We start from the raw sequence: 15,849 nt of genomic DNA on the forward strand, positions 1-15,849 counted from the left end.
TGAATCGGAGGCCTCGACGCCAAGGAGCCGGACTAAAACTTTCTTTAGCTAATCTAATTTACTTCTGGGGTCACTGGAGTTACCAAAGCCCTTTTTGATTTTTGCTTGTTGTTTAAAGCTTTTTGTTTAAGGGGCTTAACATCTAGGATCATCGGCACATTTTTTATTTTTAGCCGGGGGTTTAAGGTCGGATGCCCTTCTCGACGGCACGTGATTCTTGAGATGAAAACCTCAAACCAGCGTCAACCACGAGTAGAGCAGCTACGTCACTGAGGTAATCATGCCCTCATTTCAACTTAGTTCATTAACAACGTTTGAATTTGTCGCCCGTCAGTTGTGTGAATGTGGACACTTCTATTGCAATGTAATGGTATTAAAACCACAGTATCCCCTAAATTAAATATTTGTGGGTGGGTAACGGGCGCATCTCTCTCACTTAGAATTCAGAGGAACATATTAGCATACACTACAGGAAAGAAATTGCAACACCCTAAAGAGTGATGAACAATTAAATATGGGTACATTAGTTGCATGCCCGAGGATTGTAATGAAACTTATGAAGTTTTCAAGTATATCAGCTAGATGGGGTACCGTTCAATTCGTGGTACCTTGTCCAACCACGCACCAGACAACATCGCATGCACCTGTCATACTATAGTTATGCCTCGATAGTGGTTATGTGTTGTGAAACTACAGCGGTTTGTAGGGATATGGGATGAGTGTTGAGAGCAGGTTCTGCTTTCATATAAGTGACCGACATTTAGGTGTGTGACGTCAACGTAGTGAGCGTCATCTTCCAGAATGTATTCGCCCCCACGTATGGGCTCAGATCCTGGCATCATTGTGTTGGACTCAATAAGAGTTAATCTTTGCTGTTAATAGAGAGTCCGTTAGACCAATGGTTCTCAACCTGCGGGGCAACACCCGCCCCCACTCTGGAGAGGGGTTGGAGAATTTCGGGGGAGGTGTGTTGAGCAATTAAAAAAAACAAATTGGTAAAAAATTAAAACGTTGTGATAAAGAAAAGAATTTACTACAAAAACTTACTCTTCGTCACGTAAAAAAAGGTTTTTCCTAAAACTATTATACTTTATACTAGCGTTGGGACAAGGAATTCGTGCTTCTGAATTATGTAATTAAATGTGTTAGAATTATAAAACTACAAGAATTTTTGTCGTGAAGTGTAGTAAAAATTATTGCATTTATCATTTTACACAAGCTTTTTTCTACATGTATAAACATTTAGTAAAATTACCAAAAATAAAAATAAATGAATAAATCAACTGATGAATTCACCGTGCCAGCCCCCTCATTAATCATTAATTCTGTTCTTACGAAATCAAATCAAATTATGTAGTTAGAAATTTGAATTGCGGTGAGTGTAGAATCCTCCATAATATATTTACTGCCATTACTTTTGTTCTCCTTTTGTGTTAATATTTGTGTTATTCGTGCCTTTCTTTGTAAAGTGATTGCATTATAATTATTACTTAAAATATGTAATATTATGTATTAAGCACTATAATAATGATAATAATGAATAATTATTTAAAAATTGAGATATTAACCCTAACAGAAAATTATATTTTTTATTGTTTTACGTCGCACCGACACAGATAGATCCTATGGCGACTATGGGATAGGAAAGGCCTTGGAGTGGGAAGGGAGCGGCCGTGGCCTTAATTAAGGTACAGCCCCAGCATTTGTCTGGTGTGAAAATGGGAAACCACGCAAAACGATCCTCAGTGATGCTCGAACCCACTATCATCCGGATGCAAGCTCACAGCTGCGCGCCCCAAATCGTATGCCCAACTCGCAGCACAACTTTTGTAAATCAATCATTCATTAGTGGAGCGTAAAATAATTTACGGGTGCAAAGGGGGCGCAGGCCCACTGCGCTAGACACTGCCTGCCACATCCAGGTCATTGTTCGAACCATCCTGTTGCCATTTCTGCAAAAGGAAGATGATGTATGTACTTTTTCAGCAGGATAATGCTCGTCCCTGCCCACATCCATATAATGTTATTGATATTCAGAGTTCAGAGTGTACTGTGTCTTCTAATGTGGACTAGATCAAGTTTGTTACTTTCAGTTTTCTGTTTCAGACATCATTGGCTGTGAGATACGAAGGAGATTATCCCTGTAATGTGTTGGGTGAATATATTGCTCACAGGGTCGTTTGATGTATGAATTTCAGTGGGCTTGGCATACTGATATGTAACAGCACCTCCTAGCCACGGGAATCTACTTCGCTCTTTATTTCCAACCTTCGTGCTGAGGACTCAACATACACACAATCCTCGTCCTCATACTGGTGCTGCTACTACATGATGTGGTCTTCGTGGTGTTCGACAACTGCCCTAGCCACCACGATCCCTAGACCTCTCTTCCGCTGTTCACGTTTAAGACATGATGGGACGACGTCTGACCCAGCTACTAACCTTCCACAGGTGTGACAACAGGTGCAACAACGCAAGATGATACTCATCACATGTACGATTGTCTAAATGTGAGAATACAAGCCTGCGTGGCTGCTCGAGAGGAGTATAGTGTAGAATAATGTGGCGCTAAGTACCTTCCGTGTCTGACACCTATCGCTTCGTTTTGTTTCGGCACAGGCGCTCACCTGTGAGCTTGCGTTCGGGAGATAGTGGGTTCGAACCCACTGTCAGCAGCCCTAAAGATGTTTTTTCGTGGTTTCCCATTTTCACACTAGGATGTTCCTTAATTAAGGCCACGACCACATCCTTCTCACTCCTAGCACTTTCCTATCCCATCGTCGCCAAAAGACCTCTCTATATCGGTTCGGCGTAAAGCCAATTGTAAAAGGAACAATTTGTTGTCTATGCAATGTAATCAAGATTATATTACCTCTAGGTTCAATCGTGAATAAAGTGATACACAGTCATGGTGTTGCAAATTATTTTTCCATCAGTGTGCTTCATTGGGGTAATCACATAAATGGGATTGTAAATAAGGGGTAGAGATCTCTGCACATGGTTATGAGGGTATTTAGGGATTGTAGTAAAGATGTAAAGGAGAGGGAATATAAGCCTCTGGTAAGACCCCAACTAGAGTATGGTTCCAGTGTTTGGGATCCTCGCCAGAATTACTCGATTCAAGAACTGGAAAAATTCCAAAGAAAAGGAGCTCGATTTAATCTGGGTGACTTCCGACATAAGAGTAGCGTCACAAAAATGTTGCAAAGTTTGGGCTGGGAAGACTTGGGAGAAAGGAGACGAGCTGCTCGACTAAATGGTATACTCCGAACTGTCAGTGGAGACATGGCGTGGAATGACATTAGTAGATTAATAAGTTGAGTGATGTCTTTAAATGTAGGAAAGATCACAATATGAAGATAAAACTAACCAAGGGAGATGTTCAATAAATTCCAATTTCGTTGCGATCATTTCAGAAAAGCTTACGAAAACAACAGATAGGGAATCTACCACCTGGGCGACTGCCCTAAATGCAGATCAGTAGTGATTGATTGCTTTTTCGTAAGGGGTTCAATTAACAAAGCTACCGGATTTCCACAAGGATGGCCAAACTTCGAGTCCGGGTCGATCCCAGATTGGTATTTAGACCTAAAATACCGCGTTGTGTCAAGCCATAGTCCCCTAATAGACCTGAAATGGCGGGATCCCAGAAATGTCTGAGATAACGTGAAGAACGTTTTATAAAATCGTATGTTCTTGTCTGTAGATATACTGTACGTACAGGGTGCTGGTTAGCTACTAAGAATGAAACAACAGAATGGTATAGACTCGAGAAATTATTTACATTTTATCGAATTCCAAATGAAGATGTCCTTAAAGAATTTAAATAGGAGTATTTTTTTTCGACCAATCATATTTGAAATAGGGCAACGGTGTTCGAAACAATTTCAGTACTTTATATCCAACATAATGTAAAGCGTTCGCTATTATTTAGTAACCCAAGAACGAACAGAAGAGATGACAAGTGTAAATGATCCTCTCTCAGAGCTGAATACCACATGACGATCATCCAGCCGGAGCGTGCCTTCTAGTTTGCCAGAAAATTCAAACCGGGTGTATATTGTTTCCTTCTTTAAGACCTTCTTACACATTTTACTACTTTTCTCGCCTTAAGTAAATGTACTCCTAGGTATACACGAATATTCTGTCGTCTAAGGTTCAGTACTGCATAAACTACAGGGTCTCTCAAATAAACTCAGACCGAACGCACGGTGTTTGTACTCTGCGCGATTGCAGCTGCCTCAGCCGAACGCATGTCGCTCGCGGCCGCCTTGCTTTAAGCGTGTATACAATCTTATATGAATACTTAACTTATAACAGATGTTTGAAGTGTCGTCCTTCCTCGATTATGCAGGCATTGTATCTGGTAACCACATTCTGGTTGACGCGAATGAGTTCTGGTACTGTAATGTTTATGATTTCATTCGTAATGTTTACTTTCAGTTCCTCCAATGTGTGGGGACTTGTTCGACACACCTTTCTTTCAGCTTTACCCCACAAGTAAAAATCACACACTAATAGATTTGGAAAACGAGAGGGAAATAGACCAGCATTGATTGCTGTGTCTGCAAACACTTCCGAGGTTGTAAGAAGGGAATGAGCGGCTGAATCTTGTAGAAACCACCCATGCGATTTTTCTTCTTTCGTTAACTGATGGAAGAACCGCGTCAAAATACCATCCTGGTACTGGACCGTATCACCAGTTCACGGTCCAATTATCATCATTTTTATAACCAGCATGTTCAAATCAGCATCATTTTATTAACTATCATGTTCAGATATAGCACCATGTAGATCCCGAACTCCGTGACTTAAGAGAAGGTGACCCCATAGCGCAAGTTAGAGACCTTGCAATTACTTGTCAGAATCCCGGACGGGAAGGAAAGTTTATTTCAAACTTACTGGTAAACACCCCGGAGATAGCGTCATCCAGCCAGGGAGAGAAAGAAAGGAGATCTTGCGAGGGTGACAGAGAGTTTTAAATTTGTCACGTGGAGCTAATAGTGCCAACTATACGTAGCCAAATATGAGCACTTCAGGCCTGACAGGAAGTCAATAGAGCAAGCTATTTCCACACAAGCGCCAGTTATATCACACATTGCACAATAAAACATATTAATTAAATTTATGGAAGGCTAATTGCGCCATTGTGGTGAGAAGAAAGCAACGTTAAGGTTTCTTCACTCAAATTCAAACGACCGTTGACGGCCAATGGCCAGTACACAAAGACAGTCTGGAGAGATAATGGGGAAGTATCGCCCGTAACGGACACAGACCTTTTCTATAAAGGATAGCCAGCCAGGGACCTCACCCTTGTGACTGACAGACCAGTGCGAAGTGCGTATCGTTCGCGTGAAACCTCGAGACGACTTGCCTAAATTAGAGTGCCTAGAACAAAGTGCTAGTAGAGTTGTTAATAGGATGTAACCAGCTCACCCGAGCATATACTGTGTATAGAGAATAGCTGCACTAGATCGAGTTCGTGATTTTTAGTGCGGTTTGCGAAAGATATCTGCCTAATGAACTTGTCTATGACCGGTTTCTTACCGTAATAGGCTCAACTTGTGACGGGACAAATTTATAAGTAGGAGATCAGCAAAACGATCTCGCCTAGGTCACAGTATTGTGCACATTTACGTACGAGGCAGTGAAGGAGAATATTCAATTGCAGCGGGTAGTTTCCAGGACGTGCAGAGGACAAGAAAGAAGCAGACAGCAGCAATTAAGGCGTTCCCAGGAATCGAGTGCCAGGATTCCAGATTTGACGTCCGCAGCTCCATTCTACCACGAGCCCCCGGATGGTGGCCAGAGGCAATGGAAGAGGATATCAGATGAGTTAAACTGCAATTTTTAAGCATGACGTACAATATAGGCTCGAGTCAGGTCCATTTTCTTTATTAATCGTGTAAATATTTTATTATTATTAAGCATAGTTATTTCAAGCAGATTTTAATTAACTTGGGGCTGTCGTCACGAGCCCGCCATGTGTTTTATTAGCTTCGTTTAAGAAGGTATGAGGAAAATATTAGTTTCGTGGTGTTATATGTTTCTTATGTACTTTCATAGCGCCATATTTTGGGTTTCAGGCTTAGTGATGTTATTGTCGTCAGTTAAATTTTGGAGGTAAGATCACCTCTAGCGTTTCGAGCGTTGGACCCGGTACCGTATACCGTGTAGTTAATGTCAGGATGTGCATGAGTTGCATAAGGCATGTTTTTCAGCTTGAAACCAGACCAGTGAAATAATTTCCACCGTTGTGATGAGCGAGGATGTTTGAGATTTATGTACAACAGACCGTTCCGTAGCTGAGGGCAGATACAAACCGAGAGGGGAAGATGTGATGTCGGAATGAGCCCAGATATTTATGTGTACTAACGTCACGAAATGACAGTGGAATTAGCCGTGTGAAGGCTTAGTTAACCAGCCGAGAGTGAGCTGAGATTTTATTGAAATTAGCCGAGAGTCGAACCTGTATATTCGAGATGCAAGATGCCAGAAGCGCGAATGAGAATATATGTGAAGTACGGGCAAATGTTAGAATGTGAAGAGGGCTAATTTGGGTAGCTTTTCAGTCGAGGTGGCAGCTGAGGCTGTTTTAGTAAGAAACAAGGATCAATATTTGTGAGGAATTCAGGTAGTTTCAATGTCAAGACCCAAGTCGTGGTAGTTAGTGTATGCTAGGTACCGTCATGTTGTGACCGAGGCGAGGAAAGGTCTGTCTGCAGTTGAAGCTCCATTCTGTTGCTCATTTACTTTCACCGACCAGCTGTATTGCTAGCCTTGTCAACTGAGACCTGCCATGTGTGCAGTATACGGCTTATGATATCCCGAGTTCGCGACCGGGATATCAGACGACGACATCAAGTGTATTTTTTTTTTCAGAATGTGTTTCAGTGCATTTTGTTCGTTATGTGTGTATTTCATTTTGTCATTTTTTTGTGTGCGGCATTGTATTATGCATGTACAGCGGGGTTCTGACCTCTTCAGTTATCCGGGAGGATCCTGTATGTTATATTCAGTGCTCTTTTGGGGGAAATGTGTCAGTCCCAATACAGTGTTTTTATGTATAAGTGTTTATTGACTTGATCGGATTAATTCAATTTGGGGCGAGATACGCGAGTCAATAATTGTATATCAGTTGCAGTGTATAGTTAATTGTAGATTAGCTAATCTGAACACTACGCGAATATACATTGATACCACCGTAATTTCCACTCACGATGTTTTGATTTGGGTTCGAGGCCCATATTGCGACACACACTTTGTGACGTCGCATTTATTGTATCATTTGTAAACGTGATTTTGTTTTGAATTTTTATTTTGAAGGTTATCATATTTCTAATGCGTTTTGTATAAGAAATTGTTTCCATCCTTTACTTCACGATGTCTCATTTAGTAAAATATATATTCTAGATCCTGTCCTATTCGATTTTAGTTAATTTTAGTTAGATTTTGAGACACACTTTGCAACCGAACGATCTGCGCAGCTTCTCCGCTGAGCCAGGCCAAAACTTAGAGGACAGGATAATGCACAGTACCTCTCTGCATTTACTGTCGTCCCGGAAAAAAATTACCCAGTTATTCGTCTTGCACTAAAAGCACACCAAACACCAATCTTCCCATCATAATGAAGGACTTCATAAACATCATTAGGATTTTCTGCACACCAATAGCGAACGTTATGTTTGTTCACATGACCATTAAGATGAAACCAGAACTTTTACATACGAAAATACGGTGTTGCAATGGTAACTGTCTAACATCTGAGATTCGGACTGGTGACTCTTGCTTGTCAGGTCGAACACGTGCAGGCTGCTTGTAAGGTCAAGAACTATACGCGCGCCTCCCATACAGCAGCTTCCGTAACGCAGAGTACAAACGCCGTGCGTTCGATCTGGGTGTATACGAGAGACCCTGTATATCAATGAATTCTCTTCCTATGTGATGCTTGTGCTGCGGGTCAGTATTTCTCCCCTCAACATTGTGTTTCGAGGCGCTGCGACAATATACTTTATATAGTGACATGTCAGCCTGTTGCAGTCTTTTTGTATCTACCTCTTGGCATAGGCCAGAGCAAAAAGTAGCTTCCACCGAAGTCTCAGTCTCATTTATGGCTGTGGCAGTATGGAAGCTGCTCATGTATGGTTGGTGTTTCTTAGTAACATACGGTTCTCGACAGTATATCTGGATGTTATCAGAGTCGTTGCTTATAGGGCAAGTCATGTTGCAATAGCACATTCTGACCCAGTGAGGAAAGTAATGGCAAACTACCTAACTCTTCATCCTGCCTAGTATGCTGCCGCTACCGGTTACCGTATAACCTCTGGTGGTGCTGTTTGAGGATCCAGCCAGCCTCAGGGCTGAAGTCTTAACAGACAAGCAGAAGATACTGCTATACACCAAACTTATCGGCATCAAACAACATTCTAAAGAATTAAGTCCTAAAATTCAATAACAGTTTTGCAATGTGCAAGAAAATCTGCTACCGCCAGGAAATTCATAAACCGCTAAAATTCACAAATATCCCAGTTTGCATCTTGAATATTGTGGAAGATGAGAACTACATAGAATTACTATGACTTCGATGAGCAATTTCTATGCTCACGCTGACTGAAACTGGAATATTCCCAATCGATGAATTCGTAATTACGGACCGTGAATTTGTTATGACATGTGTGGTAGTCGGTTTCAATTTCACATGCTTAAATTATGAAGCATGAACCTGGAAAAGGGCTTTCAATGTGTGGCCAGGCCTATGTGATGTACTTGATGCGTGAGCAGGCTCAAGCATGTAGGGTGACGTTTTGTACTTTCCTAAAATGCCTATTGTGTCAATTACTCTATAATAATTATAAGTAAATTTGTTGGCAGGACGATATAAGAGATTTTCAGGGACTAAAATTGTATTCTAGACGGCTGCTATACGCAACACTATACCCCGAGTTCTCTCATAATACAAAAGTATTCTGATGCCATTTTCATCCAAGATTTTCGTCAGTTCTGCTGGTATTTCATCAGTATCGGCAGTCTTCCCTTTCCTTTCCAATTTAATTGCATATTCACCTCCTCAATTGTGATCTATGGTCCGTTGACTGCCTGATTTATAGTTCTCTAGGGCGTAGTTTGTCTTTGAAAAATCCCATACCTTCAGTGTGTCTTCGCTTTCGAGGACTAATTCACGTTCTTCATTGACTATGACTGAATGATAACTCAATTTGCCTACCAGTGACTTCCTTACTTCTTATGTGCATTTTGGATCCTGAAAAGTAAGCAAATTTGCACGTTAAGTAAACTTCATATCTTGACCACCGACACGGTATCACTATTTTTGATCACAATCCGAACCACAAGAACGTAACTTTTAATCCAAACCCCATATACATTGGCTAGGATTTGAATCACGGTTGCCTTACGAGATGCCACTTCTATCATTCCCCATTGCTTCCTCCTTTCCAGGCCTACCGCCACTTAAATATAAGTACGCACATGAGTATAGAGTTCATAGCCGCGTAGGTTTTGAGACACCTCAAACTAAGTATATGGAGCTAGTGACTACGACATCCCAAGTTCTTTGCATTTAGAAACAACAACATCTACTAACCCGGGTGGAGTAAGGAAGTTACTTATTCGCCGCTTGACGCCAACACGCTATGTGACACTTAACGGTGAACTTGGGAAAGTTATATCGTTGGGAAACCCCGGATCCAAACTCCGTTCCTAGCAGCGACTTTCTGGACATTTGCAAATGGAAATTTCTGGAATAATATTTTTATTAACTCTGTGACATGAATCAATGGCAACAAGGAAACATCTAAACCAATAATTTATTTTTATTTAAGAGTTGAGTCTTTGTTTTTACAATTACCTAAGTCTTCTGGTATGGGCTACAATAAATTTGTTACATTCATTGACTTGTCTTAGCCTCATCCTTGACTAATTTGAAAGTGACTGAGATATGATAAATTTTGGTAAACTATTCCTGACACAGCCAGTATGTTGAATGCAGAAAAAGTGTTATTCATAGGGTCGGTTAGTGTGTGAATTTCAGTAGATTTGGATGACTGATATACACAGTGCACCAGCCCAGCCCCTTAAAATTTAGTTTCACGCAACCCAAAGTTAGACAACCTTAAAATATCCGTTCCTGTTCTTATGCAGGATTACCAAAAGTATATGGTCGGATTTAAGCTCGACAATACAGACGGACTCATTAGATTTTCATTTTATTTTCATTTTTAATTTGCTTTACGCCGCACCGACACAGATAATTCTCATGGCGACGATGGGACAAGAAAGGACTAGGAGTGGGAAGGAATCGAACGTGGCCTTGATTTTCCTGGTGTGAAAATGATGTGATGTTTGGGACATCACGGCATATATTAAATTATTGAACTGTATAATTAATTATAAGATGTATATATTTAATAACTGGTAGGTTATTTTTAAATTAATAGATAGATAGATAGATAGATAGATAGATAGATAGATAGATAGATAGATAGATAGATAGATAGATAGATAGATAGATAGGGTTTTAATCATCCATTTCACATCATCATTTCGTTTCTTTGTATAGCGGCTATAACGTATTCTGAACGAACAACTTATTGTGTAAAGTATTTCAGCAAAATTCGTATTAATAGCTTGCAGTAAAATTTCCAATAGCCGTAGTGAGGTGACCGGAGTCAGCAGGCTAATTTCAGCCCATTACCAGGAAATGTACGTCATCAAGCTTACGAGAGACCATGCCCCTTCCAAACTCTGAGGAGACAGTTGAAACCTGGTAAGCGCCTATTTTTCGAAGTTCGCTACCTGACGCTACGTTTCCACGGGAAAGCTCAACCTATGTGAATGGATGTAATAAAGCAACATGATGGATTCACAGCAATACATAGGAGAAGGGATAAGACCTCAAATCTTACTGGACCATGTGATATGGTTGATGGAGGGAGATTTTGTAGGCTATATACATCAATGATAAGAGCTGGAGACACACTTGGAAGGACACTCTTACGACGATTCTACGATTATAATCTATCATCAAAGGAGGGCTGTACGTCTTGACATCGGAGAAGATCTTAACTTAGTTTACTTCGCATCTGAGTAGCGTACTACTCAAAAGTTACTCTCATTGGGACCTGTTATCTCAATGACGAGAGGTAAAGTCAACGGGAGACCGGTTTTGACTGGTATAGGGCAGGAGAGATTTTGTTATGAATTTAGTTACGCTACATTTCCGTAATACGGAAGAATACAAGTGTATTCTCTCCATGAACGTAACCCATAGTGGTTTTGCTATCAAAAATAGGACTCATTACGACTTTATGTAAGGAGTACAGTAGGAAGTGTTAAAGGAAAGTCATAGTTCAACTAGTGTACTATGCATAAAGCAGAAGTAGGACTGGAATCCACAATAAGAGATGACATCGCCTGTACGAGAGATCCATCAATCATCATCAGCTGCTACATACATTGCATCCAGATAACAGAGTCTACCAATGGTGGGCTAATTGCATAAATTACTGCAAGTCTTCGCGCAACAGTTTATTTTCTTAGAGTTTATTTCATTCAATTTTTCTTTTGCTTCCGTAAGTTCAGATTCCGTTAATACGCCGTTACGTCACGTTTGTCATCCTAATAAATAGTTGTTTTAATTTGTATTTTCTGAAATTATTATTAATGATCCTTAACTTCCAAGTTAGTGTACTTAATGGTTTGTGTTCCGTCACCCCAACCCTGGGAGTTTTTTGAGTCTCATTACGTATTATTATTATCATTATTAATTATCAATTATCGTTTTCAAGCCATAAGCTTGAAGGCTGGCGCCCATAGGATATTGTTTATGGAGAAACAATGAGATATCATTTATTTATATTAATATTAAGGTGACCTGCCACGTCATAATTTAGTCACACATCTGTGGGCAGAGTGGGTACGTCACAATGGGAAACCATGGAAGACCATGTTCAGGGCTGCCGACAGTAGGATTCGAACGGAATCGGTAGTACTAATGGTAATACAATGCCAGAGGCTGCAATGAATGCATGAGACGATCACAGCTGCAAATTGCACGTATATATACGAAGATATATTTATTTGGCCTTAAAAGGTCCATTTGTATTCGATGTTACGTAACGTGACTTTTGTGCAAACGTGATTCATCCGAAAAGAGGGCTAATGACTTTTAATAAAGGTAGCATCACAGTCAATTGTATGTGACATCCATTGACAAAACACTCCCCACGCATCAAAATCAGATCGCGAAGGTTCCGATGTAATTGCAGGTGGTACAAAGGAAATTAATTTTTATATATTATTGTTTATTTATTTATCGCACGGCTTTTACTGCCGGGAGTGTCTGAGGACATTTTCAGCTCGCCTGGTACAGACGCCAATGCGCGACCTGCACGTCTCGATCTGGGGTGTTGATGATGTGGAGGAGGAGGAATAGGTAGGGAGAGGATGAAACCCAACGTCGGATACTTTGTGGAATAACTCCAAATCATTTGCTCAAGGCTTTACGTCCCCATCCGGTGGACGAATCAACATCAACAGCGTCATATACCTTTAGTCCATATGAACACTGCGGAAAGATTTGGAATTGATTCCAGACTTTTGAGACGCAATGTAGTGATTAGAAATTGTATACCACCACCTATCCTACCTGCCGGCCAACATTCTGATGGCGATTACTGTTCTCCACCAACGGAACTTGAACTGGCTAACCACAATGTCAGACTTGATGCCTTAACGATCATGACTATCGGGCTGGCTAAATTGCTAGGTAATATTCGAATAACAGATGGCCGGCTGATGTTCGTCTATTGTACGAGTGCCTCTGTACCAATATGGGGGACATTCAGGACAACGTCTAAAAGAACCTTTAGGGGCGCGCAGCTGTGAGCTTGCATTCGGGAGATAGTGGATTTGAACCCCGCTGTCGGCAGCCCTGAAGATGGTTTTTCGTGGTTTCCCATTTTCACACCAGGAAAATGCTGGGGATGTACCTTAATTAAAGCCACGCCGCTTCCTTCCCATTCTCAGCCCTTTCCTACCCCGTCGTCGCCATAAGACCTATCCGCATCCGTGCGACGTAAAGCCAATTACAAAAAGGAACCTTTCCATTAGAACGTTACGTGCTTTCTTTCTTTCTTTCTTTCTTTCTTTCTTTCTTTCTTTCTTTCTTTCTTTCTTAATCCGTTTACCCTCCAGGGTTGGTTTTTCCCTTGGACTCAGCGAGGGATCCCACCTCAAGGACAATGTCCTGGAGCGTGAGACTTTGGGTCGAGGATACAACTAGAAAGGAGGACTAGTACCTCGACAAGGCGGCCTCACATGCTATACTGAACATTGGTCTTGTGGAGGGATGGGGAGATTGGAAGGGATAGATAAGAAAGAGGGGAGTAAGCGGCCGTGGCCGTAAGTTAGGTACCATCCCGGCATTTGCCTGGAGGAGAAGTGAGAAATCACGGAAAACCACTTCGAGGATGGGAACCGAACCCCCTCTGCTCAGTTGACCTCCCTAGGCTGGGTGGACCCCGTTCCAGCCCTCGTACCACTTTTCAAACTTTGTGACAGAGCCGGGAATCGAACCCGGATCTCCGGGGTTGTAGCTAATCACCTAAGTACTACACCACAGACGCTACGTTCAAGGAGTATACCTAACAGAAGGTTTCCTTCTAAGTGCCCTAGTTGAACACAAACGTCGTTGAATGCTCCGGAACGTATTACCTGTTGGTTTTCTTCTCTCAAGGAATCACTTTTTATACAGGCGTTGCGGCTGTAATGGCATGTATCTCCACAGATGAAGACCATATCAATGTATTCTTCATGGAAACATGACGCGAGTGTAGATTAGCAAAAACAAATATTCGTTCCCATTACACGAGTGAATGAATAACGTTTGTGTTGTGACCAGCTGTAGAGTTCAGGCAGTAAACACTGTGTTATCGTCCGAAAGGAAACACTCTGCCGTACACAGATACAATGATGCGATGAATATCTTCAAAACTGTTCTTTCACATCTCAAATACCTTACCGATTCGTCCGCAATGAAAGTACACACTTTACGCGCAGGAAGCGCTCTACTAATGTATACCCCTCTCCCATCGGCATTTTATTTTCCTTTGTCATACCTCTGATTCTTGTTTTACGGCATTCATTTAGGCTCTACCACATCATACTGTACAACCTACTAACTTCATGGTATTAGCATTACTTGTAACATAACAACACGTAATACATAGATTGTGGAATGGTCCTTTCATCTTGGTGCGAAGATCGCATATTGTCGTTCTTCCTGTGTAACGTTGGCTAGTTTTACATTGCTAACATACAGGTAGCAGGCAAAGCATTATCGACCTTAACGAACAGCAGTGTAAGACGTGTTGCGCATCATGAACTTTAAGGGGCTGGTTTACCACTCTGCATAAGAGCACCTACTGGCCCTAGTACGTATCTTCAGTGTCACTTAAGCTATTTATGAGTAGGGTCAGGATTTATAGCCACTAAAAACAGTTAAAATAGGCAAGCATATAGGCACTAAAAATAGCCCAAAATGGCACATAAATAGACATCATTGTTTAAATTAGGTAACCAATTAGGCATGAAAATTATTAATAATATTAGTACACTCAATTAAGGAAGGAATTCACAACTAACTAATTTTCAATATAACAATCGTATTATATTGTCACGAAGAATGTTTCTGTATTGTGGGAAGGATCTCTCAACATCACATCAAATGAAGCGGCATTTTTACTATTTCTTTCCGCCCTGGATTTCGTTATATAACCCTATCAGACTTTTCCCTGATAGAGGCTATCTTTCCAGATGTCTGCTCAAGAATTCCCTGAACTTCTTTCAGAATCCTAATGGGCTCCATAAGCGACATGCCAATTCTCCTCTCCAACTCTCCGATGGCTCCCGGCAGCTTACTTAAGTTGCCTTCAGGAAAGCCAAATCTGGTTGAACCGTTGGTCAGGACATGACGTTCTTGGCTTCTGTTACACAGACAGCTTCCTCATCCTCTATGGCCTAAATTGCATAGCGTTACAATAAAACAACTTCCTACAATACAATAGGCCTATGAATGCTACAATGAAATGCGTTCGTAATCCTCAGTCACAAAAAAAGATAAAAGGGACCTCCTAACTTCAAGCTTGGCAGAAGACTACCCACCCATTGGAAGGAAACTTTGGATTTCCAGTGATTCAATGCTTCATCAAGTAGGACTCGGAAGAATTATTTTTAGGCATTGGGAAACACACTTCTTTAAAGGGGCCAATGACCTAGATGTTGGCCCCTTTAGACAACAATTATCATCACTTCTTCAAAGTAGATCTCAACACGATCTTAAGCGTCCAAAAATTTGCAGAGGGAGGCGTAGGGAATATGGGTTTGCTCAACATACACTCACGTTCATACAAACCAGAACACCCCCTGAGATGATTGACACCTCATCCGAATGGCATTGCAGGACAGATCTGCGTCCTCCTCGGCTCTGGCGCAACAGTGGAACAGTGTAACGCCTCGTACACTATGAGGAGTGACAGTCCGTCGCTGTTTATTACGGTCTGGGTTACCGGCGAGTCGTCCACTTCTCCGCCTACCTTTGACTAAACATGCTAGACCGCAATGGACCGGGCGAGTTGGCCGTGCGCGTAGAGGCGCGCGGCTGTGAGCTTGCATCCGGGAGATCGTGGGTTCGAGCCCCACTGTCGACTCCCTGAAGATGGTTTTCCGTGGTTTCCCAATTTCACATCAGAAAAATGCTGGGGCTGTACCTTAATTAAGGCCACGGCAGCTTCCTTCCAAATCCTAGGCTTTTCATATCCCATCGTCGCCATA

The sequence above is a fragment of the Anabrus simplex genome, chromosome 3 (genome assembly GCF_040414725.1).
Source record: "Anabrus simplex isolate iqAnaSimp1 chromosome 3, ASM4041472v1, whole genome shotgun sequence".
Lineage (NCBI taxonomy): Eukaryota > Metazoa > Arthropoda > Insecta > Orthoptera > Tettigoniidae > Anabrus > Anabrus simplex.